The following is a 23739-nucleotide window of genomic DNA, read 5'->3' on the forward strand; positions in this document are numbered from 1 at the left end:
CACTCCACTCACTGAGTGCCATTTCCCAGGCGAAGCAGGCTGCTTTTGATATACGAAAAGAATAGCAAAACCTCATTTTATAATTCAAATTGAGCAATTAAAGGGATAGTTTGGGATTTTTGAAGTGAAGTCTGTAGAAGGTACTTGCAATAGATAGTGACCAGTGTGTCCCCATTTGGAGAAACAGAGAGCCGTACTGGTCCCAGATGCTAAACAATGTACTGTGAACGGTGTCAGCAGCAATTTGTATTTTAGCCACCTACAAGACAGCTCACTGAAAAAAAAAATCAATATTAGTTCAAGTGCTTAATATTTTCAGTACTTTACCATGCATTTCCTTTGTAATTACATTTTCTCAACCGTAGAACTTATGTATATCTACGCATAAGCACAACTTAGTTTTGCACTGTATTACGCTGCTGGAGATCTGCTGTTTGGATCAGAAAGTATTCCATTGAATGATACTGGGCTTGCTGGGGCTAGTTGCGCTGAATATAGACATTAGCACTCGATGTGCAGCACTGTGACAATTCTGTGTTTGCTGATCACTTCTCTGAAGAGGATAATGTAAAACCACGTGTTGTGACACAGGTCATCAGCCGGGCTCCGGGGCGGAGAGGGAGAGCACACACAGAGGGAGAGGGGAGGAGACACAGGGGAAAAAACAGAAATGTGAGACGAAGGAAAAAAAACAAAAGAACACAGGGCACTCACCTTCAGCCGGGCTTCCACTGCAACACCACGGCCAAATAAGCGAGATAGACATGTACTGAGGTGCACTGCTGTACACAACCATCAGGTAAAATGGCTCTAAATACCTACAATAAATGAAATGACTCACCACACAACTAGTAAAGTTTCCCCAGGAGTTTCCCCTCTCTCTCTCTCTCTCGTCCAGTGTTCTTCTGCACAAGTTCTTCTTCTGTACACTCTGGGAAAAGGTGTCACCTTGTCTCCACAGTGAAAGAAATTTCATTGTCACTGTTATAGTCACTCATTTAAATTTTCTTTTATTCATTGTCTCTTCCATAAAGGCTGACCCAAACAGCTGATCTCTGGCAGCGTAATATAGTGCACAGCCAAGTTACACTTGCATAGAAATACAAAAGTTCTACATTTGAGAAAATAGGTCCAAAGGACATGGCTGCCTGACAGCAAGGTAAAGTGTTGAAAATATTAAACACATAGACACCTGAACTGATATTGTTATTTTTAGGTGGGCTGTCTTTTAGGTGGCTAAAATATGTTTTGCTGCTGACCCTGTCCACAGCAGTACATTGTTGCTTCTGTGTCGATTCATGCTAACTATCAAGATGTGCTACTTAGCGGTTCTGTGCTCAACCCACAAACTCTATTTCCACACCCATATGCAACCTTGCTGTTGGGGATGCTGTTGAGACAGTGATGGCCGGCAATATCTAAAAAAACAAAAAATCATTGCACCTTTTGACCAGTAAGCATGTAAACAAATCAAGCATAGCGTTAGTTCAGGCAGGCAAGGAAGTCAAGCTCGGCTCATTCCAGCATATCAGCTGATAGCAGCCATCTTAAGCAGCACATCAGTGAATGAATAGCTTGCTTATGAAGCAGAGAGGCTTTCTGGCAAGCAATATTCAATACTCAGTATTCCTGAATGGCAGTGCTCATTTCATGGTGACCAGACCATTTTCTGGGGACAGCCCCCGGTTTTGGTGGCCTGTCCCCTTCTGGAGCTGTCCCCGGAAATGTACCCATTTTTAACTGTGTTGATCATAGACTGTATAAGGTGTTAACAGACCTGAAGTCAGATTTTACGTGGCCAGAAAGACTGGACAGCAGAGCGTACAGGTGTCGTGCCGAAAAGTGATAGACTGTGATAGAAAGTGATTGCCATCCACGGTAGCGCGCACAGCATGTCAAAGCTGAATCTCCCAGTCTCTTTACGTCTACAGCTGCTTTAATGGAGCAAACAGACATAACTGCAAATAAAAATCACTTTATTTCCTTGGTAATAGCAAAGGTATGTCTTTGTGAAACTTTAACGTTGCTTTTAACAGAATCCTTAACCTCAGTAACCTCCGTTTTCCGTTTGGAAAACGGAATGTAGCCTATAATTAATTATAATTTATTTCATTCAGAAGTTATATTTGACAGATTATAACTCAACAAGTACTTTTCTTACCTCTTAAAATGCCTTTAAATGGCCAAAACAACACATAAAATGCAATATTCTACTTGCCAGGAAGTGATTGCAGCCTCTACTTATTGACTGAAAGGTAGTTTCTGCTTCAAAATGACTTGATTGGTTTTATTTGACAGATTATAAAACCAAAATCATCCCCCTTTTTTTATTTCATATATAATAACATTATATTTTTTAATGACATACTGACCACCAAAACAAAGAGGTCCCCAGTTTTCATTTTTGAAATCTGGTCACCTTGCTCCAGTCGGACTCCCAATTTTGAGGAAAACCTCCGTATCGAGCACCACCTGCAGTTCCCCTTCGAGGGAACTCGAACTGCGTCGGTGACGACACTATGGGAACGCCTCTGGGCGTGGCAGGGTTGAACATGAATGAAACTACTCCAATCCTATTGGTGTTGCTAGAACGGTAACGTGTGACGGCGTAACTGGAGGCGTATATAAGCACGCCGGCACACCGGACACATTAGCCTTTTTTTTTCAGCAGGCACTCTGGCATGTTGAAGACTAAGAAAGCTACAGCACATCCGAACTCTTACCTGGAAGGATGGCAGACAGAGAGATGGCTGGTGAGCAATTCAGGCGATGAGTTTTCCCGTGCCCACGCTACATCACGACGGGCAACACTCATATCCTGTGTGTTTCCTGTCTGGGGATGCTACATGCCCAGGCAGCTCTCTTCTCCCAAGACGGCAGGAAGCGCTCTCCCCATGTATCGGGCCCGGCGGTCGCTGAGGCGGAGCGGTGGCTTCAGTCATGGGGTTCCCGGGGTCTCAGTCTCAGTCTCACCGGGGCCGGGGGAAGAGGTTCTGAGGTTTCTACCGGGGTCCCCCCCCCGAGAGAGGGCGAACGAGGTCCCCTCCCTCGTGACAGCTCAGGAAGCAGGCGCTGTTATCCCGCTGCATCGACACCCAGGACGCGCTGGCCTCCAGCAAACACGTGCCATTCTGCCTGCCACGAGGAGCCGTAGTTGGCAGGAGTTTCGGCTCACATACCATGGGTTATCGGCAGGGTTTCCCTGGCGGAGCTCCGTTTCAGGGTGCCGCCGAGGGCCTACGCAGAACACCGGCCACCAGCCCCGAGGGGCTGGGCCATAGAACACATACCCCAGCCAGTCAGGGAGTCCGGGTTCTACAGCCGGTACTTCATAGTTCCCAAAAAAGACGGAGGATTGCATCCAATCTTAGATCTACGGTTCCTGAACAAATCTCTGAGGAGATTCAGGTTCAAGATGCTCACCATCCCCGCCATCGTCAGTCTGATCCAATCTGAGGATTGGTTTGTCACGATAGATCTACAAGACGCATATTTCCACATCTCCATCCATCCCTCTCACAGGAAGTTCCTGAGGTTCGCCTGCGGGGGCGTGGCATACCAGTATTGGGTTCTTCCGTTCGGCCTAGCACTCTCTCCTCGCACGTTCACCAAGTGTATGGATGCAGCTCTGGCCCCAGTGAGACTCAAGGGCATCTGCATATTGAACTACATCGACGACTGGCTCAATCTGGCCCAGTGACGATGTGGGCCCACCTGTCGCCTGCACGCATCGGGTCCATTTTGTCCTCAGTAACCAGAATGAAGCTAGGCCGCTCCATCACTGTGAAACACTTTCAGAGAGTGTTGGGTCTCATGGCAGCAGCGTCCAACGTAATCCCATCTGGCCTGCTGCACATGAGAGCCCTGCAGTGGTGGTTGAAATCCAAGGGATTCTCCCCGAGGGGAAATCCTTTTACTGCTTTCAGCTGAATTTAATAGGAAAAATGGCCAACTGTGGAAACTGGACAACAATTTGAGCTTTGTGGGAGTCTGTGGTATAACGGACATTACCAGGGGGGTTTAATAAATAAATAATAGAAGCCTGGACAGAGACTTCATTGCTCATTATGTGGTCAACACTTTCTCAGCAGCCCACTACTTGCCCCAGATGTGTGTGATACTCATAAAGTTCAAGTTTTAAAAGCTTGAAACAAACCAACAAAGACTACTGAGACTGCTCAAAACCGCCCTATATGGTTGTAACATTAGGAGAGTTGTAACAACACCCATTGCACCAAATAGAGATAAGATAGGAGTTAGGTGATCATTTCAGTATTTACCTACTTCCTCCCCAGTCAGGAATGGTGGTTATCAAGTCTTGAAAGAGATGTATTCTGAATATATAGTGAAAAAAATGATTTTGAGGTAAGAAAGTAAAGTTTTTGACCAAGACTATTTTTTGTTCAGTATCTATACTATTACAGATAGAATTGTTTCACTTATATTAGATTAAAATATAGTTTCTCAGGCAACATGTGATGCATTTTTTCCTTTCTAATTTCAAACCACTATGGTAATACAGGTAGCAAAACATTGGCTGACAGGGGTGGGGTGGTTTGTAACATTTCCATAAAAAGTGTTACAACCATCCATGATACATAAAACTTGGTACTTTCTTGATTTTAATATTTTCCAGATTGCCCTGCTATGACCAGTACTCCCCATTCACATGCTGTACACATGTTTGCGTATGTATTGTCACTCAAACTTTTCCATACTCGTAGAGTATTTTGTAAATATCCACTTTTTAAAAATGGAGACAATAGCCTACTGTAATAATACTTTTACTTTATTCACTGTACACACACAGATTACACAGTTAGAAAAGCAGTTGGCAGCAGTGACTGATTTTTATTTTTTAAAGTCTGAAGGCATGGGTCTTGGCATGTTATATCAAAATATCTAGCACTATCAATGTTTGTACATCTAAATCACGTAAATTAGGATATGCCAACAGTAGCTGTGGTGAGCAGTAGTATCTTTATGTGGATAACTGTTTAAATAACCGTGTATGTTAAACATCTCACTGCTCCAAAACAGCTGATTCAAACTACCAACTAGTTATGAATCCTGAAGCTGCTTCAATCAGCTGTGTCGAAGCAGGGAGAGAGTAAGTCATGCAGGACAGGGGGTTCTCCAGGAAAGGGAAAACTCTGTCGTAGTACATAAACTTCAATTCAACTAAGATCAATTCATACAGCCAGCAAAGTCTTTGGACGCTGTTTTACGTTAAGTGTGAAAAGCTACACCGAACGGTCTAAACGATACAGATTTTTATTTTATCTTCTTCTGGACAAATAACTAACCTGAGCGTCGTCAACATGTTAAGACAAATGCAAACCTATGCCCTTCCAAAATGCTTTACAAAAAACGAACACACTGTGGCAGTGTGTACAGTCTATGAGTAGCTTATGTTATCCAAAGGAAAAAAAAGCTAATCCTGCTACTTCAGGAGCTAACGCTAGCCACTGTTGGCGTAGCTGAACGTTACCTATGTAGAACGACAAACTTACACACGTGTAACATTCTGTAATTTGTGTAATTTAGATGTACAATATTGACAGCGTTAGTTATTGACGGCGAACATATACCAAGAGCAATGCATTCAGACTTTACTCCGTTTTTTTGGATAATGCTAACCAGTCACCTACCGCTGTCGCAATGTGTAGAGTAGCAAAACAACTATAGACTGTATGGAAACAACCGAGAATGCATCACGTTACGTTCTGTGGGGACGTAAAAAACTGACCGGCCTGACAGTGGAGGTCTGCAGTTGGATCCCTTTCTCCCCTGCTGCCACAATATTTCCCTGGGCTGGGGAAGGCTCTGGGAAAGCATCCCTGCCGCTCTTGTTAATATTTGATTGGTTCAGGGGCTAATAGCTGGCCTGACTTGGTTTTCATGTGTCAATAATTTAAAGTCACATTCATCACCTTAACATTAACATAGTTAGCTAGCTAACTAATGCTAAATGCTACAAAGTAATTCTAAATACTACAAGCTAATGCTAAATACTACAAGTGAACGCTAATGACGTGAAGCTAATCACTAATGCAACAAAGGTAACGCTACGAAGGTAACGTTAACGCTACAGAGCTAAACGCAAAACGCAGCATGCACGTGAGCTTGCCAAGCGGTGCGCCTGTTGCAGCGCTAGCCATTGAAAACAATGGGTTTCACAGCATAGCGATGCCATTGCCGCGGTCTATCTCAGAGGCCTATAACACTATAATAATAAGTATAATAATAATAATCTTTATTTGTAGAGCACTTTTCAAAAACAAGTTACAAAGTGCTTTAACAAGTGTAAAGACAATAATACCCAAGGGACAATAATACAAAAACAATACAAGATAAAAGCATGAAAACATTAAAAAGACTAAAATACAGATAAATATAAAATTAGTAAAATACAATAAAATAAAAGGGATAAAATAAAGTCAAATAAGATCGGGAAAGGCTCTCCTATAAAAGTATGTTTTAAGAAGGGACTTAAAAGAGTTCACTGACTCAGCCGACCTGATTTCCTCGGGCAGGCTGTTCCAGAGCCTCGGTGCCCTGACAGCAAACGCTCTGTCCCCTTTAGTTTTCAGTCGAGACTCTGGAACAGACAACAGACCTCTGCCCGAGGATCTCAAGGTACGTGCTGGTGTGTATGGGACTAAAAGGTCAGAAATATAACAAGGCGAGAGGCCATGAAGAGCTTTAAAAGTGATCAATAGAATTTTACAGTCAATTCTAAAACATACTGGGAGCCAGTGTAATGAAGCTAAAATAGGAGTAATGTGGTCATATTTCTTTGTTCTGGTTAAAAGCCTGGCAGCTGAGTTCTGGAAAGTCTGGAGTCGATCAATAGATTTTTGGGTTAAACAGGTGAAAAGGCTGTTACAATAATCCAGGCGTGATGAGATGAAGGCGTGTAGAATGGTCTCGGTGTCCTTAAAAGTTAACATAGATCGAATTTTTGCTATATTTCTAAGTTGATAAAAACATGATTGAACAAGCTTTGTGGTGTGCTGCTCGAAATTTAAATTACTATCAAACCAAACACCAAGGTTCTTTGCCACAGGCTTAATGTGATTTACTAGGGAACCAGCAGATGGCAGTATTTGATTTGCCATCTGCCGGGACCCGATGACCAGGATTTCTGTTTTGTCTGAGTTCAGCTGGAGGAAATTATTTGACATCTATTTTTTAACTTCACAAAGGCAGTTGTTAAGTGAACTCAGCATTCCAGGGTCTGTGGATCTGACGGGCAAGTATATTTGTGTGTCATCAGCATAAATATGAAAAGAAATGCCATGTTTATGGATAATATGTCCAAGGGGAAGCAGATACAAGGAAAACAAAATGGGTCCTAAGACTGACCCCTGAGGCACACCATATTAACTGGACAGAGCGAGGAGACATAGTTGTTTACAGACACGCAAAACTTCCTATTTGACAGGTAGGATGAAAACCATTCTAGGGCAGTACCAGAGATCCCCACCCAGTGCCTCAGTCTGTCTAACATGATGTTGTGATCAATGGTGTCAAAAGCAGCGCTAAGGTCCAGGAGTACCAGGACTGAGCACATGCTTCATCAGCAGACATTAAAAGGTCATTGGTGACTTTAAGCAGGGCAGTCTCAGTGCTGTGGTACTTCCTGAAACTAGACTGAAACTTTTCAAATATTTTGTTATTTTCCAGTACAGTGAGCAGCTGTTTGGACACAATTCTTTCTAGAATCTTTGCAATAAAAGGCAGTTTTGAAATTGGTCTAAAATTATGTGGGAGGGAGGGATCTAAACCAGGTTTCTTTAAAAGTGGGTTCACGCAAGCCGTTTTAAAATAATCAGGGACACAACCAGTAGATAGGGAGCTGTTGAAAACAGAGATCAAATGGGGCCCAACAGAATCCATTACTTTCAGTAAAAACTTTGTAGGTATTACATCAAGTGGGCTGGAGGACACTCTCATTTGTGATTCTGTTTTTAAAAGCTCAGACAAGTCGATGGGATAAAACTGGTTAAAACTCTCTTGTTACTGGTGAAAGAACCTCTGAGTAAGAGGCCGCGGGGGTAATAGAGGCTCTGATTGACACCACCTTATTGGTAAAATAAGATAAAAACAATTCACAGTCATCGTTACTTCCAGCTGAGGCACAAGGAGGGGTTGGGTTTACCATCTGAGCCACAGTCTTAAACAGAAACCTGGGATTGTGTTTATGTGTAGTAATGAGTTCATAAAAATAGTGTGTTCTCGCATCCTTAACCAAGTTATGGTATTTAATTGATAAATCCTTCAGACTGAGGTAATGGACTTGGAGACTGGATTTTTTCCATCTGCGTTCTGCTTTCCTGCATTCCCTTGTTAGGCTGCGAATGCTGTCATTTATCCAGGGTTGCTTACTAGCTTTAGACGTAGGCCTAACCTTTAGAGGAGCAGTAATATTTAGTGACAACAAGCAGATATGATTGAAGTGATCGACCAGATTATTGGTAATGGAATCAGACAGGTGTTGGCTTTGGCTCTGAAAGAATGCGCAAAACTTTGAAACACTTTGTTCATTAAAGATGCGAGAACACACAGAGCTTGGTGAGGCGGCATGAGTAACAGGCGAATCGCAGCTAAAAACAATACATCTGTGGTCAGATATGGTCATGTCCACTAATTCCACAGAGGAAATGCTGACACCCAGGGTAAAGTCCAGTGTATGACCACGGTTATGTGTTTGCCCTTTGACATGTTGTTTGAAGTTAAAAGAAGTGGCCATGTTTGAAAAGTCAGTTGCATTAACATTGTTGGGGTCATCAACATGAAAATTAAAATCGCCACAAAGAACAATTCTGTCATAATTTAAAACCAGAGTAGATAAAAATTCAGGAAGTTCTGATAAAAATCCTCCAGGCGGTTTTGGGGGGTGATTAATTATAACAAATATGATAGGTTGCAGCCCTCCAACTTTAAGAGTGAGAACTTCAAAGGAGTTAAATTCATCACAGCGTACTTGATGACATTTTAAATTTTTCCTATACACGCTCACTAACCCACCACCATGACCACTGACCCTCGGTTGACTAAAACAATATCATTGAGGCGGACACAGTTCAGCTTGCTGGCTATAGTCATTCATTTGCAACCAGGATTCAGTTAAAAACATAAAATCTAGATTTTCAGACAAGATAAAATCATTTAAGATAAAAGTCTTACTTGAAAGTGATCTCACATTGAAGAGAGCCATTTTAAATGAGTTTGTTCTGGGTGCTGGAGTTGGTGCAGTTGTCCTAATCCTTAAGAGATTACTATTATTTCTGTGTCTTTGGAACAGCGCTGGTAGCAGACGGCTTTACATGCCAGCAGGTGGAGACAGTTGTTTGTGGCAGTGAGGCAGAGATCTGTTCAGTGAGCGGTGGTGTGTCCAGGTGTGCTGCATGAATGATAAGTCATTCACGTAAGTCATGTGTGGACCGCACCACATTCTGTATGTGCGCAGCTAACATTTCTGAGCCCCGTTTGTTTGGGTGAAGTCCGTCTGTCTTAAAAAGAGGCATTCTTTGCCAGAAAATATTAAAATTATCCACATAACACACACGATGAGCCCTGCAGGCGGACTGGAGCCAGTCGTGGAGGCCAAGGAGTCTACTGAAGCGGCCAGCACCGTGACCAACTGTGGGAATGGGACCAGAGATAAAAACGGACTTTCCACACTGCTTTAAAAAGTTAAGAAGACGGGTAAAATCTGATTTTGTCAGCTCAGACTGCTGAAGAGCTGTGTCGTTTGTTCCGACATGTACTATCACTCTTGTGATGGAAGACGGGAGCGATGGCATTAGGTCCTGGAGTTTTTTTTAAATGTCAGCCGTGGTGGAACCGGGGAAGCAGTGAGTGGTAGCGTTAAAGAAACGGATGTTTCTGGTTATGGAGTCACCAGTTATTAGTGTGGTTGGGGAGAAAAGAGGACGAGGAGATGCCGGTTGTGGGGTTCCAGAGTAGGACTGAGCAGAATCTGCTTCAACACTGCGTGCGGACTGAGGATGGAGTGTGTGAGCTGCCGAGTGTTGTGTTGGAGTAGCAGTAACAGACCTGAGAGAAGGGCTACCCGACGGTGCAGGGTAGAGACGGCCTCCGGAGCGTCTGAGCACTGCCTCCTTTAGGATCCTACGTCGGGAAGCGGAGGTTTTTGACCGGGATGACGGCCGCCGATCAGGCCCAGCGGCAGACCGGCGGCCCAGTGCAGGAGATGTAGCCGTTGGAGGAGATGCAACAGTGTCGGCAGGCACTGTCCGCCGAAAGAGATCCATATCAGGGAGACTCGAAGCCGCAGGTGCATCCGCTGGATGGACTGGAGTGTCGTTAGACAAGGCTGCATAGCGGTTGGAGAGGCCGATGTGCGGAGGAGAGGCAGCCCCGTCCGAGCCTCTCTTGCAGCCACGGACCACCACTTCAGCCCAGGTTGACTGATGCTTCTGAGTCGAGCAGGATGAAAGCCTGGGAAGGCTAGAGGGGTCCCAAAACACGGTGTCCTGGATGTTAGCGGTTGCGCTAAGAGAAACAATCTGTTTGGCTTGTACTGAAGCCACATCAATAAAGCCAGTCAGCAGGGAATCTTTCTCTTTGAGTTCCTCTGAAAGTCGTCGGATGTCTTCCATAAGGTCAGCAATCTTCTTGTTCGCTTTCTTAAGGAGTGTGCAGTCCTCATGGTGCAGAGTTATCTCGGCTAGCATAGTCACCGGAGCTTTGTTGCGATCAGTAGCGTTGATCTCGTTTTTACGGTCATCTAGCTTAAAATCCATGTCGGATGACTAAAATCCTTAACCCACGTAAAACTCAAGTTAAAAACTTAAGTTAAATAAAAAGGATATAAAAAATTTAACGAAAAAGAGTGGATTAAAACTGGATAAGAGTCCGGTTTAAGACGGAGCTTCCGACAGGTGGCTACAGACGCCAACGCATGCGCAGAGTGCAGATTACGTCAGCAATTACGTAAGATCCCTCTCACAAATACAACACTACAAAGCAACACTAACGCTACAAAGTTAAACACTATGCTATGAAGCTAAAGCATGAAGTTAACGCATAAAGCAAATCACAATTCTTCTAAGCCAAAGCCATAGCCAACCAACACTATAAAGCAAATCGCTAATGCTATGAAGCTAGCATGGCAGGGCTAACGCAGCTAATGCTAATACGTAACTTACATAAGTTAGCAACTTACCTCCCTGTGTTGTGCTTCTGTCAACATTGAATTTAAATTTATCAAGGAAACTGGTAGAGCCGTGTGGCTGGCCAAGACAGACAACAACGGCCCTCAAGTGATGCATTTACACACGTTGCATCTATTGGGGTAAATACGTAAATAAACAATAAATGTAATAATGAAGGGGCTAACTGCATGGGCCTTTGAGATGACTGCGGTTGACTTTAGCCGACTTGATAGCCAAACACGAGCCACAGGCTCAAGTCGCAAACACAAATTTTAACCCCCATGCCTTATGTAAGTCAATTCAGTTTTGTTTTATATATTACTATTCACAACAACAATTCTCATAGCGCTTTTCATATAAAGCAGGTCGAGAATCAATCCATCCGCCTGTAGCACTTCCACATAGCGCATGAAGGACCGGGTAGGTTTGTTGTGGGCGTTTGGGGGTCCTTACTGCTGCTCTCTGCCTCGGGCTTTCCATGTATGCACATGGATGGGCAGGGAGGTGCTCTCCCTACCTTATGCTTTCCACATAGGCGTGTGGAAGGGCAGGGAGATCCCAGAACAGAGCCATACCGCCAAACATAACCACAATGCCACAACATCAGTCTTTGATAAAAGTTGTCCTGACTGAAATTTAATTTAGCAAGCTCGTTGTGCGTACTGTATGTTGTGGTTAGGGTCAGTGTGAATCGATAGACTCTGCTATCAGCAGACACCGGTACAATGCTTTGCTTCTCCAGACTGGGGACCACCATCTACTGCAGATCATACACTGACTATGGAGTACCTCATACAGCCCCCTTCAAAAATCCTGAACTATCCCTTTAAGGTTAGCTTAATAACAACATTTCTGGATATATATTAAGGGGCTCTGGTTGGAAAGATAGAAACTATCATGGGTCACACCTGCACATTTTACCTCACCTCACTGAGGGGGATCAGAGGAGGCCACTCGGATACAGAACTTAATGAGCTTTGTCTTTACATTGTGCCTTTGATACTAACACAGTGTTTCTAAAACCCACTCATACAACATGTTGTTTGACAGACACTGCTACACTGGCCAGACAACAGATATGTTAACCAGCAGAACTGACTGGATGTTCCTTAAGAGGATGTGAGTCCAGTCAAAACCACTAAAAATGTCTTAGCCAGTATTTAGTCTGTTTCATTTCTCTCTGCTGCGGCAAAGACTGCTGTCCAGACACCTCTAACATAGCCTGGGACTATTTCTGTTTTAAAGTAGAAAATACAGAAAGCTGAATCATCACAATAAGAAGACAAATCATTTATACTGTATAAGTTCAAATATGTGAAAACAAATGGAAATTAAAAACAAATTATAATAAAATAAATTGCATGCAATTTCACAGTTTTCTCAGTCGCTTTGGTAAATTTCTCTAATCATCCTTAACATTTGCAAAACAGTAAGTGCATTTCCCGAAACAGATCATAGAAACAGCAGAACCCAGTGGATTACCGGCAAAAATTCAAAAGTTCAAAATCATTAGTTGATCTCTCAAAAGGTAATATTTAGTTGTTGATAGCTTTGGTACTGCTATCACAAGTATGTAGTAAAATTTCACAACACTTAGTACAAAACTCCGAACTCATCACACTTGTAATACAGCCCGACTTTCATTCAAAATTTGCCATTGTAAACATCTCTCACCACACAACCATTGATTCAAAAATAATTTTCTCGTGAAATGTCATGAGAACATATGGTTTAATCACCAAAACACAACATAATGATATTTTTTCAGTTTAGTCATTTTACATTTTTTCTCAGTCGCTTGTCATTGTTATTCAGATTTTTTTTATTGCTATTGTACTATTTACACAACTATGTTGTAATATTTCACCACTCCTAGAACAAAAAACACAATATCAAAAAGGGCCTTTTTTCACAACTAAGTACATCTGACATTGACAACAAAAACATGTAGAAAGACATGTTTCGCATTGAAATACATTATGTTCATACAAAATACAAGAAGAATGTTTAAGATTTTCTTCTCTATTGTTAAAATATATACGTATCAAACAGAGCAACACAGGAGCAGTGCAATGATTACGGTATGCACAATACTGTAAAACACATTACATGATTACCATATATTATTACATTGCAAATTTCATGTGGTGTTAAACTCAATTGGTAACTGTATACTGTAAAAGGTGGTGTGAACACCAGCAATTCCTTTCAACATGAAGCAGAATAGACAGCAAGGCAGTGGAATCGATCAGAGGCTCGTGGACAAGCTCAGAGATTTGGGCAACGTTCCTATCAGAGAGGACAGGGTCATGTTACATTTGATTAGACAAAATACATGTTGCAATAGAGTAAAAAACAGTAACTTTGTTTTTTGCATCAGTGATTGTAGAGGAGGTCTTCATTAATCACAACTTAATTAAATATAGGATAGATTTTGTGGAAATGATAGATTCTGTAAATGTTGGATAATGTAATGCCTAATATGAAAACTGTGTAGTCTGTCTTGTACAGGATACTGTAGGATAATACTTTCAGCTCTTCTAAGGTGATTTGAAACATGTATCTTGCATTGTTATTTGATTCACTGATAGTCGAAACAACTAAACTGACAAGAGATCATTATGTTGTGTTTTGGCGATTAAACCATATTCTCATGAGATTTCATGAGAAACTTATATTTTGAATCAATGGTTGTGTGGTTTGAATGAAAGACTGGCTGTGTGACAAGTGTGATAAGGTTGGAATTTTGTAAGAGTTTTTAGCACTTACTTGCAATAATAGTACCAAAGCAATCAATGCAAGTATTTTCTGAAACTATGGCCAAGGCTTTGATGACTTTGATGAAATTGCACAATGCTGTACTTTTTCAGTATGGCAAACTGTATTAATTTCAACAGTACCAAGTCATACATTGCAAAAGATTGGACCGGTTAACCTTTTGCTGTTTGTATTGTAACTTGTTGACAGATTTGCTTTGTAGCACTGCATAGCACAAACAATTACTAAATTTGACATGTAAACATGGTAAACGCCGGGCTGACGTTCCTGTCTGTTGGGCCACAGATTCTCATCCACATCCCAACTGATATCTTGATCAATTCAGGACACATTTGAAAAACGTAAACAGTGTACATAATCATTTGCATAAATGTGTCAAAGCATTTGCAATGTGTTCAAAAGAGCAAGAAATTGCTTTTATGATGTGCACAAGTGACGAGATGATGTGAAGGTTGAGTAGTTTTGAGAATTTCAATTCTGATCTGAGAAATGTACCAAAGCAACTGAGAAAAATTGTATAGTTGATGGGAAATATGTTAGCAACCAGTTACTTATTTACACATCCAGCAGCGATGGAACATTAGCATTTATTTGGATTGCATTTGTGTCTACCTGATACACTGATCAACCTTAACATTATGACCACCTGGCTAATGTTGTGTAGGCCCCCATTTCGCTGCCAAAACACCCCTGAGGCTTCGAGGGTTGGACTCCACTAGACCTCTGAAGATCTGCTGTGGTATCTGGCACCAAGACGTTAGCAGTAGATCCTTTAAGTCCTGTAAGTTGCTTCATGGATCAGACTTGTTTATCCAGCACATCCCACAGATGCTCGATTGGATTGAGATCTGGGGAACTAGGAGGCCATTTCAACACCTTAAACTCGTTGTTCCTCAAACCATTGCTGAACCATTTTTGCTTTGTGGCAGGGCGCATTATCCTGCTGAAAGAGACCACTGCCACCAGGGAATACCACCACCATGACGATGATGGTGTACATAGTCTGCAACAATGCTTAGGTGGGTGGTGTCAAAGTATCCACATGAATGGCAGGACCCAAGGTTTCCCAGCAGAACATTGTCCACAGCAGGTAATCGACATATATGCACCCGGCCATCCATGTAATGTAAAAGAAAACAAGTTCTTTCAGCAGTGGATAGGGGTCAGCATGGGCACCCTGACTGGTCGATGGCGATGCAGCCCCATATGCAACAAACTACCTTTCTGACCACACGGGGCAGTGTTCATTCCCCACGTGCATCAGTGAGCCTAGGCTACCCATGACACTGTTACCCATTCATCGCTTTTCCTTCCATGGACCATTTTTCATAATGTTGCTGATCAGTGTGTATATATATATGTCCAATATTCCCTCTCCCTCTGGTCTGTTCTCCACCAGCATTAAACATGACAATGAGCTTTATTGTCAAGTAATGTTTTACACATACGAGGAATTTGGTTTGGTGATAAGTTGCTACACGTAGACATACATACAGTTTATAATACAACTATTTGCAGAGAAAGAACAATGTGGCAGATATTTACATGTACATTACTCTGGTTCATGTTGTGCAGACGTATTGCAACGGAAGAGAATATTGTGTACATAAATATATATGTTGACAAAATGTAAAAATATACAACAACAACGATTAACAATTAACAACAAATATGTGCAAAGTGTTAAATTAAGTTAAATTAAATAATATTTACACGTGCAGAGACGTTTGCATTATTTGAAAGGGGGAGTGTCAGTGGGGGACCCAGGCCTCGTTGATGAGGCTAGCTGTAGATGGGAAGAAGCTGTTTTTGTGGCGAGAGGTTTTGGTCCTGATTGGTCGCAGCCTCCTGCCAGATGGGATGGTCTGAAACAGTTTATGTCCGGGGTGGGAGGGGTCAGCTACAATCTTTCCTGCTCGCTTCGGTGTCCTGGAGGAGTACAGGTCCTGAAGTGATGGAAGACTACGGCAATCACCTTCACTGCTGAGTGAATGATACGCTGCAGGCTGCCCTTGTCCCTGGCAGTGGCAGCAGCGTACCAGATGGTGATGGAGGAGGTGAGGATGGACTCAGTGATGGTGGTGCAGAAGTGCACCATTATTGACTTTGGCAGGCAGAACTTCATCAGCTGCCGCAGGAAGTACATCCTTTGCATTGCCTTCTTGGTGAGGGAGGTGATGTTCAGCTCCCACTTGAGGTCTTGGGAGATGATGGTGCCCAGGAAGCGGAAGGAGTCCACAGTGGCGACTGGGGAGTCACACAGGATGATGGGGTAGGGTGGGGCTGGGCTCTTTCTGAACTCCACGACCATCTCCACTGTCTTCAGAGCTTCAGACTGTTCTGGCTGCACCAGGTCACCAGATGGTCAATCTCCCACCTGTAGGCAGATACATCCCCACCAGAAATGAGCCCAATGAGGGTGGAGTCATCCTCAAACTTCAGGACCTAAACGGGCTGATGACTGGAGGTGCAGCTGTTGGTGTACAGGGAGAAGAGCAGAGGGGAAAGAAGGCAGGCTTGAGGGGAACCTCAGCTTAGCTGTGAACCGGGGTTTGTCATTGTTATAACTCACCCTGGTGTGTGTTGGCATACAGCTGTCCTCACAGAAACTGATGTAAGACGTCACAGCATCAGTAAACTCATCCGGACTGTTGGTAGCAGTCCTGAAAACATCCCAGTCAGTGCAGTCCAAACACGCCTGAAGGTCCTCTACAGCTACACTGGTCCACATCTTAGATGTCCTCACCACAGGTTTACAGAGTTTTAGTTTCTGCCTGTATGCAGGAGTCAAGTGGACCAAAGGAAATACTTCCTACTATTATTAGTGAAGCGTATCACTAAAAAATGATCTTATGTTGTTTTTCTCTTCTCTGTCATTTTATCTGGCCAACAACAAAAAGCAATAGGTGTTTAAATATGAGTTAGGATGTCTCTTACACATCAAGCCCACTGATCTGCCACTTAACAACATATTGAGCCAAATCCAACACAGCGGTAGATCTACAGTATTAGCCAAATATATCAGTTCACACATAGGCTTATCGCAGGTGACTCACTATACAACAAGCTATTAAACAAGCTAATGTGATAATGGCTAACATAGCAGACTGGTGGAATTATTTTTTTAATCTAATTTATTAAAGATGCAGCATCATCTGTATTAAAGAGATAAAGAGAAGAGAAAAAAATCACTTTATCTGATGTTTAAAGTAAATAAAATAACCTTGCAAACTTATTTAACATTACTGGAGTTCGACAACTACTGAAGCTATTCAAAATTTCTGTCCCACCAGACTTGTGTGTAAGTGACATAAAGGAGGAAAGCAGGCAGCCGACCATACCACTGAGAGGCAAGGGAGGGGAGATTCAAAAGGTTTTGTCCCGTTTGCATTTGTATTTTTTTTACTGCTTACACACTTATCTTAGGTATATATCATCATATTATTGTATAAACAATCCACAGCATGTATTTTAATGATATTTTAGGGGGGACAACCCTTAGATCTGAGCAATTTCCACCTATGGAGGGATAGCAGTGAGATGTGGTGGCATGTCACTTTACTGTCACTCAGTCATATTTTTTAATCCAACACCAATGTTTCAATATAAGATATTTAAATTTACATTTGAAGTTACATTTACAGATTGAAGTTTGCTGGAACTAAAATAAAATAATCACATGAAATATTGCAGTTGTTGGCCCTCTATAGATCTGAGGTCCCACAATGTGAGAACAGTCAAAGCTTCCTCATTAAAGGAACATGGGGCACACATTTGATGACAGTACTTGGCAAATAAGTTAGCTACTACTAGTATACTGTCCTTTTAGCTGATCAAATGTTAAACATGAAAACGTAACATTGGACAAATTGCTGTTGCATGCTTGAAGCCATGTACTTTTGTTCCCAATGCTTGAGTGTGGTCTGCACTGAACTTCAGCTGTATATGCTAATCTCTCTAAAAGAGGAATATCTCCAGGGAACCAGAACCAGACTCCTGGAAATAGTCATCCTCTTTAGTTTTGTCTCCAGTCAGTTGAATGACCTTGTCGCGTAAGAGGTCTCTCTCTGTTTCCAAGGCCTGATATTCCCTCTGTAATATCCTCATCAGGTTGTTACAGCAGGAACATAACTGGGCTGAATTCTGCTGAGACTGGTCAATCTGGCACACTTCTGCTATTATGGAGCTGTTGACAGGAAACTGATCTGTATCTGCCTTTGAATAAACTGACAGAAAACAGAAATTGTGGGTTATGATTGCAAAACATTCCACAGAGGAAACATATTACCACAGTGATTGCAGTGATGTGCAATTCCTTATCTTGCATTTTGTAAGACAAATTATAGTTGTTCACAACTTACAGGCAAGGTGCAGGGAGACATTGAGAGCAGCTTGAATGATGCACAACACTCCTAAAGTTAAAATCCCAATTCTGAGAAGTCTTCTCTCTGTGGATGTTGTGCCTGCACACACCCACACACACACAAACATAGACACACACACAGTGCAGGCAATCATTCTGTAATTCAGGATACTGACACTGCTATCTGACCCCTCTCCAAAATTTTATCCCACTTTGATGTAAGGCGACTGGTCTTGTTCCTCGCAAAACATCTTTAAATCAAAGTTCTTGCAGGACAGTGATCTGAGCAACAAAACCGATCTTTGTTGGGTGCTCCCTGATGCTTTATCATTATCTAATATCAAATGATTGAAATAGTAAGGCAGTTAATCATTGGTGTAATCCCTAACATAGCTGTTTTGCACTGTCCTTCAACTGGATCTTTTAATTAATTCTTCTTCTTTAACCTGTATTTACTTGTGTTCTTACCTGACTGTTCAGTGTCACAGTAGTTTGTTTCAGGTCTCCCATGTGCATGTATAGTGGCGTAGTCAGAAAGCTCCAGCTCTTGCTCCATGGTGATCTACTGAGAAAAGGTTTGGGCATAAATTCACTGCTATTCAGACAATGCTGACAGTCTCCACACAACTGATATATTTCACTGCTCTGAGGGTTGTATTTGCATGTCCTTCTAAGAGAGGAAGTTGCAATTTGATTTAAGGAAACACATAGAGTTAGGTCTCAATATGAGTCAACCCCAGAAAAGACTAAATTTAGGCAAGAGAGACCCAATTTTGGCACACATATTTATTCACTCGCTGTATCCAAAACTTATTTTCATCCTTTTTGTAGAAATCTAACAGCTAAAACAGCCAACTCTTCTGCATCTACAAATTGTCACAAACTAGAGAGAACCAATTTATTAAGGTCTTAAACCAGGTTGGTCAAAGCTTGTTGTAAATTTTTAAAGATATTGCCAATGGCGCTATTTGTCAGAACAGACTTTACATTTTTAATTTTTGATGAAGCTCTGAGAATACCAAAATTCCATTTGTTCACACTTTTGTAATATCGAACGTGTGTGCAGATGTATAATGCAGCGTCGACAGAGGCTATTACAGTTTTCAATTGCTTAGACACATTTTCTGAAAGTGTGGCTCATTGTCACAAACGCAAATCCAACATGTCGAAGAAAGAGAAAACTCTTGCAAAGGAATCAATGAATTCAAAAGAATGTTTAAACACGTACACAACAGAATAACAAGGATCAACTGAACTCTGATGTGCTTTTTCCCCCCTACTATACAGTAGCCTGTTGCAAATTGGTACCATGGGTTTTAAATGTATTATACTATGAACACTGGGCTGCATCATGCTTTTTGTTTTTATCTGACCACAGGACCTCGCTGGCATCACAGGCAACGCCTCTTTAACCAACCAGCGGGGAAAGTATCGCCTGGTATGACAACTCAGCCCTGATATGCTTCAGCAGCCACATCACCACATGCTTCCTCCACTGCTTGTATAAAAGGGGTATGGAGCCATGGGGATTGCATTCATATAACTTCCAACATCAACCTGTAAAAAAAAAGAGCCCACATTTGGCCCTTTATCACTGAAGCCTTGATTGCTAATTGAAAGGCACCAGGTTTTTGCCTGTGTGAGGAGTCAGTGATATAATTGGCAGGTCGAAGTTAGCATTCTGAATGGTGGCTTTTTTATGTGGACACGAGAGATTCTATCAGTGGTGACCAAACGTAGATCAAACATACAGTAGAGCTTAGAATGTTTTTCTGTCACTGTGTCTCAAATTCCAGTGTTAATCAAGATGATTAAGAGTGATCTAAAGTTAAGGACTGTCCTAAAAAATATGCTCATGTATCACATCAAGCTGAGCTGAAACTAACACTGGAAACAGTTAAAGATATATGTTGACTAAATGGAAATAATACATTTGATGAATGTACACAGTACAGCACATTCAGAGTCACTTTACAGTTTATTACTTGCTGTGTGCGCACTTTGCCCTGCATTTTCAGCAAGAACAGGATATCACAGGAAAATGGACAACAGTGACAGCTGCCTGTCAAATATTTAGTGATATATATCAACTAACACATGCAGGGTGTGATAAAAGGAGAAGGCATACAATCGCAAACGGCTGTCGACCTTACAGTTATGGTGAAACCATGAACATGTGAATTAGCTACACGTGTGAATAAGGCTTCTGCATACACTGGTGGCTATTCAGCTTACATTTATGTATGAACTCTGATCCACCCAACTGGATATTACCCCTGGAGGCGAAATACAGAGGAAGAAGATGTAAAATACCTGTCATCTGAGAAAGCCTGCCACAGTAAAAGCAAAACTTTATCAGTTCGAATGAAAGCTTCAGTGGTGCAAATGATACAAATACTGACGATCCTGTACTGCTCCTATATCCTAACAACCACGGGGGAACCGTTCATGATAGAGCTGTGGAGATGGGTGAAATTAATGGGTGTGTTCGGCTGGAGAAGAGTGGCTTCATGACAAGGTGGATAACAGGGTGCAACAGCGTGTTCTAGTGGCCAAAAGTAAAATCACAGGAAGCATTTTAAAAGTGTGCTCAGGTTGAAATGTTTTTGTGGGGCATTCATTTCAACTTTGAATGTTGAAAAGTGTTTAAAAACTGAAATGATCTTGATGTGTAGCAACACAGTGGTATTTCTGATGCTAGAGGTTCGGATCAAACTTGTTTAAGGGCGCCTATTGCCTTTTTGCTGTGGGGAAGCATCATGACAGGAGGTGCAGGTTATCAACTGCAGATAACTTAATAATGTATTGCTAAAGTTCAAGTTTAGCTAAATTGACAAAACCAATTGATAATGCCATTGATGTGGCGGTATGGTACAAGTGAAGCTCATGAAAAGAGACTACAAAAGAAATGAGATTTGGGGTGTGTGGTTGAGAAGATATGAGTATATCATATCGTATATATACAGTATTTATTTATTTATTAAGTCCATCCATGCAGAAAAAACAATCCCAAACTCAGAGGCAGAGGCACACACACACCTGCACACATGGTCAGTGCACACATTCACTAAAAAACAGACATTCACACAGCCCCTCTCACACTATTTCATATCCACATCATGCATCTGTGCACACACATTCACATTCAATTACATGGATTCAGATGCACTCATGCAGGTGGGCACACACAAATACCCAGGTGCATGTATACAGGTATTTTGTGTGTGAGCTGTGTGACGCATGCACATGTGAGAGCTCGATTTCTAAAACAAAAAAAACATAAATCATGGAAACAATGGCAGCAGTAAATGGTGTACATCTGTGTGTGTGTGTGTGTGTGTGTGTGGATGCACCCACTAGCGCTCACAGTGTTGCCAAACAGGCCATGGTGTCACTCCGCTGGCAGGAAACCTATCGCTGAAGATCTTTATTCTTTGAAGAATTATTTTTAGCCATGCTAGCAGCATGGCTCTATGGATGGCAATGTCAGCCTGTTGATCAGACCACCGCTTTGATCCAGGCTGAAATACCTCAACAATTATTAAAGCTGTTTTGCACTATCCTTCAATTGGATCTCTTAATTATTCATTTTTAGTCTGTATTTACGTGTTCTTACCTGGTTGTTCAGTGTCACTGCAGTTTGTTTTAGTCTCCAAGTCCAAGTCTTCAAGTCTCTCTTAGCTCCAACTCTTTAGGCCTATTAGGCCTATATTCTTGGTCCCCAGAGGATGAATTCTACTGACTGGGTGGTCCCCTGACTGTTCTTGCTTGTGCCACCAGCAGGTTGACATTTTTGGTTTGTAGTTAAATGTCTTGAGAACCATTGAATGGATAGCCATTAGCGCCACTTGCAAGTTTTCTCTTATCCTGTAAATTATCTCAACATCTAATAGATGAACTGGCACAAAATCTCATACAGATAGCCTCTTGTTCCCAGACGATGTATCCTCATGATCCCCTGACCTGGATTTGTGGTTTTGAGTGAACTGTCTCAACAGCTATTGGACGCATTGCCATGATATTCTGTACACACATTCATGTTCCCCTAAGAATGAATTGTAATAACTTCGGTGATTGCTAATATTAGTATTTCACTCAAAGCGCTGCTGTGCCATAGCACATCCTCAGAGCAGCTAGCATGGCTGTTAATACACCAGAGATACTGCTGTTCTGATCAATTTCACATCTACACTGCAAAACGGTCACCCATTTTTTAATGCTCTGAACATCACTTGTCTTTGCATACAGACATAAATTCCCTTGCATTGTCACAGTTTATTTTAAGCACATTAAAAGTTAGTTTGGGATTCCTGACAGCCAGCAACATCTTTTTTTTCTCTTTTCGCATTATAGTATCACCTACCGTGTGGTCAGCGTGCCCTGCTGTTTCAGAATACAGAGGCTTCAGACAACGTGTGCAGTTTTGTCTACGATAAACTTGTGCAGGATGACCAAAGACTCATCTTCTCAGGGGGAAATGAGCCAGATGTGGCATGTTGTTTCTCATTAGTGACACGCAGCTCACTCTTTTCCTTGTTAAAACAAATACGCTGCTTTAGATGTGTGCGTGACAGCTGGAGATGAGTACTCAGTTAAGTGGAAGAAAATAAATCAAAGCACTTGCCATCTTTTTGTGATGATTTGTCTAATTCTTGTCTGGTATGTTGGGGGGGCGGGGTGAAGAGGGAGTTGGGGAATGAGGAGATGGTGTGTGTGTGTGTGTGGCGGGGGAACAGAGCAACTCAGAGAGAGAGCGAGAGCAAGAGACAGAAAGTGTGTGTTTGGACCAGCTGCACAGCAAATCTGTTTATTCTGCACAATTTGGCATCAAACACAACAGACTGCTGAGTGCTTGCTACTGCTTGTGGTGCCCCATTAAAATGGAATTTATTGCTGCCTTAAGAGCAAGCCCGAATTACACATTTTTCCCTTTGCGCTCTGTCCTCCCTCCTTTCCTCCCTCTCATTTGCACTTTTTCTTTTTCTCCAGTTATGGTGATGGCAGTGGTGTGGGATTTTTTTTGTTTTCCACTTCTAGCAGCAGCTGTCACACAAGTCTTCAGAACGGCTCATTACAGACCCAACTGGGCAGGTATGGTTGCCATGCCGGCTACCTGTCAGCCATCACTGCCATCTCCACTGTCACCTGCGTGGCGCTCAGACATCACATTGAAAAGAACCGGCATTGTCCATGAATGCGATGGCATCTCATGCACTCAGTATACACTACACCTTACAGATGCTAAACCATTTTTAGTGTTTCATTGTCCTTCACTTCCCCCTCAGTGGCCAGTCATTTGGTTGAAATGTGTGTCATTTGAACAAGTAAGAAGACATTCTTGTTATTTGCAGGCAGTCTTGTGTTATTTTTAGAGAGTTTAATGTCACATCTCTGTTTCAACTGCATCCAGAA

At 42.1% G+C, this 23739-nt stretch overlaps 1 long non-coding RNA gene across 1 annotated transcript; it reads left to right on the forward strand.

The window, feature by feature from the left end:
• The first annotated feature begins 602 nt into the window (after window positions 1-602).
• Window positions 603-15034, forward strand: LOC119885401. The gene is made up of 3 exons (XR_005441336.1): window positions 603-799; window positions 14629-14745; window positions 14894-15034. It is a non-coding gene; the product is annotated as an uncharacterized LOC119885401 (long non-coding RNA).
• Window positions 15035-23739: the final 8705 nt, after the last annotated feature.

This window comes from Micropterus salmoides, unplaced genomic scaffold, assembly GCF_014851395.1.
Source record: "Micropterus salmoides isolate LMB-PRFRI ecotype aquatic unplaced genomic scaffold, ASM1485139v1 Ms_hic_scaffold_4, whole genome shotgun sequence".
NCBI classification, from domain to species: Eukaryota; Metazoa; Chordata; class Actinopteri; order Centrarchiformes; family Centrarchidae; genus Micropterus; species Micropterus salmoides.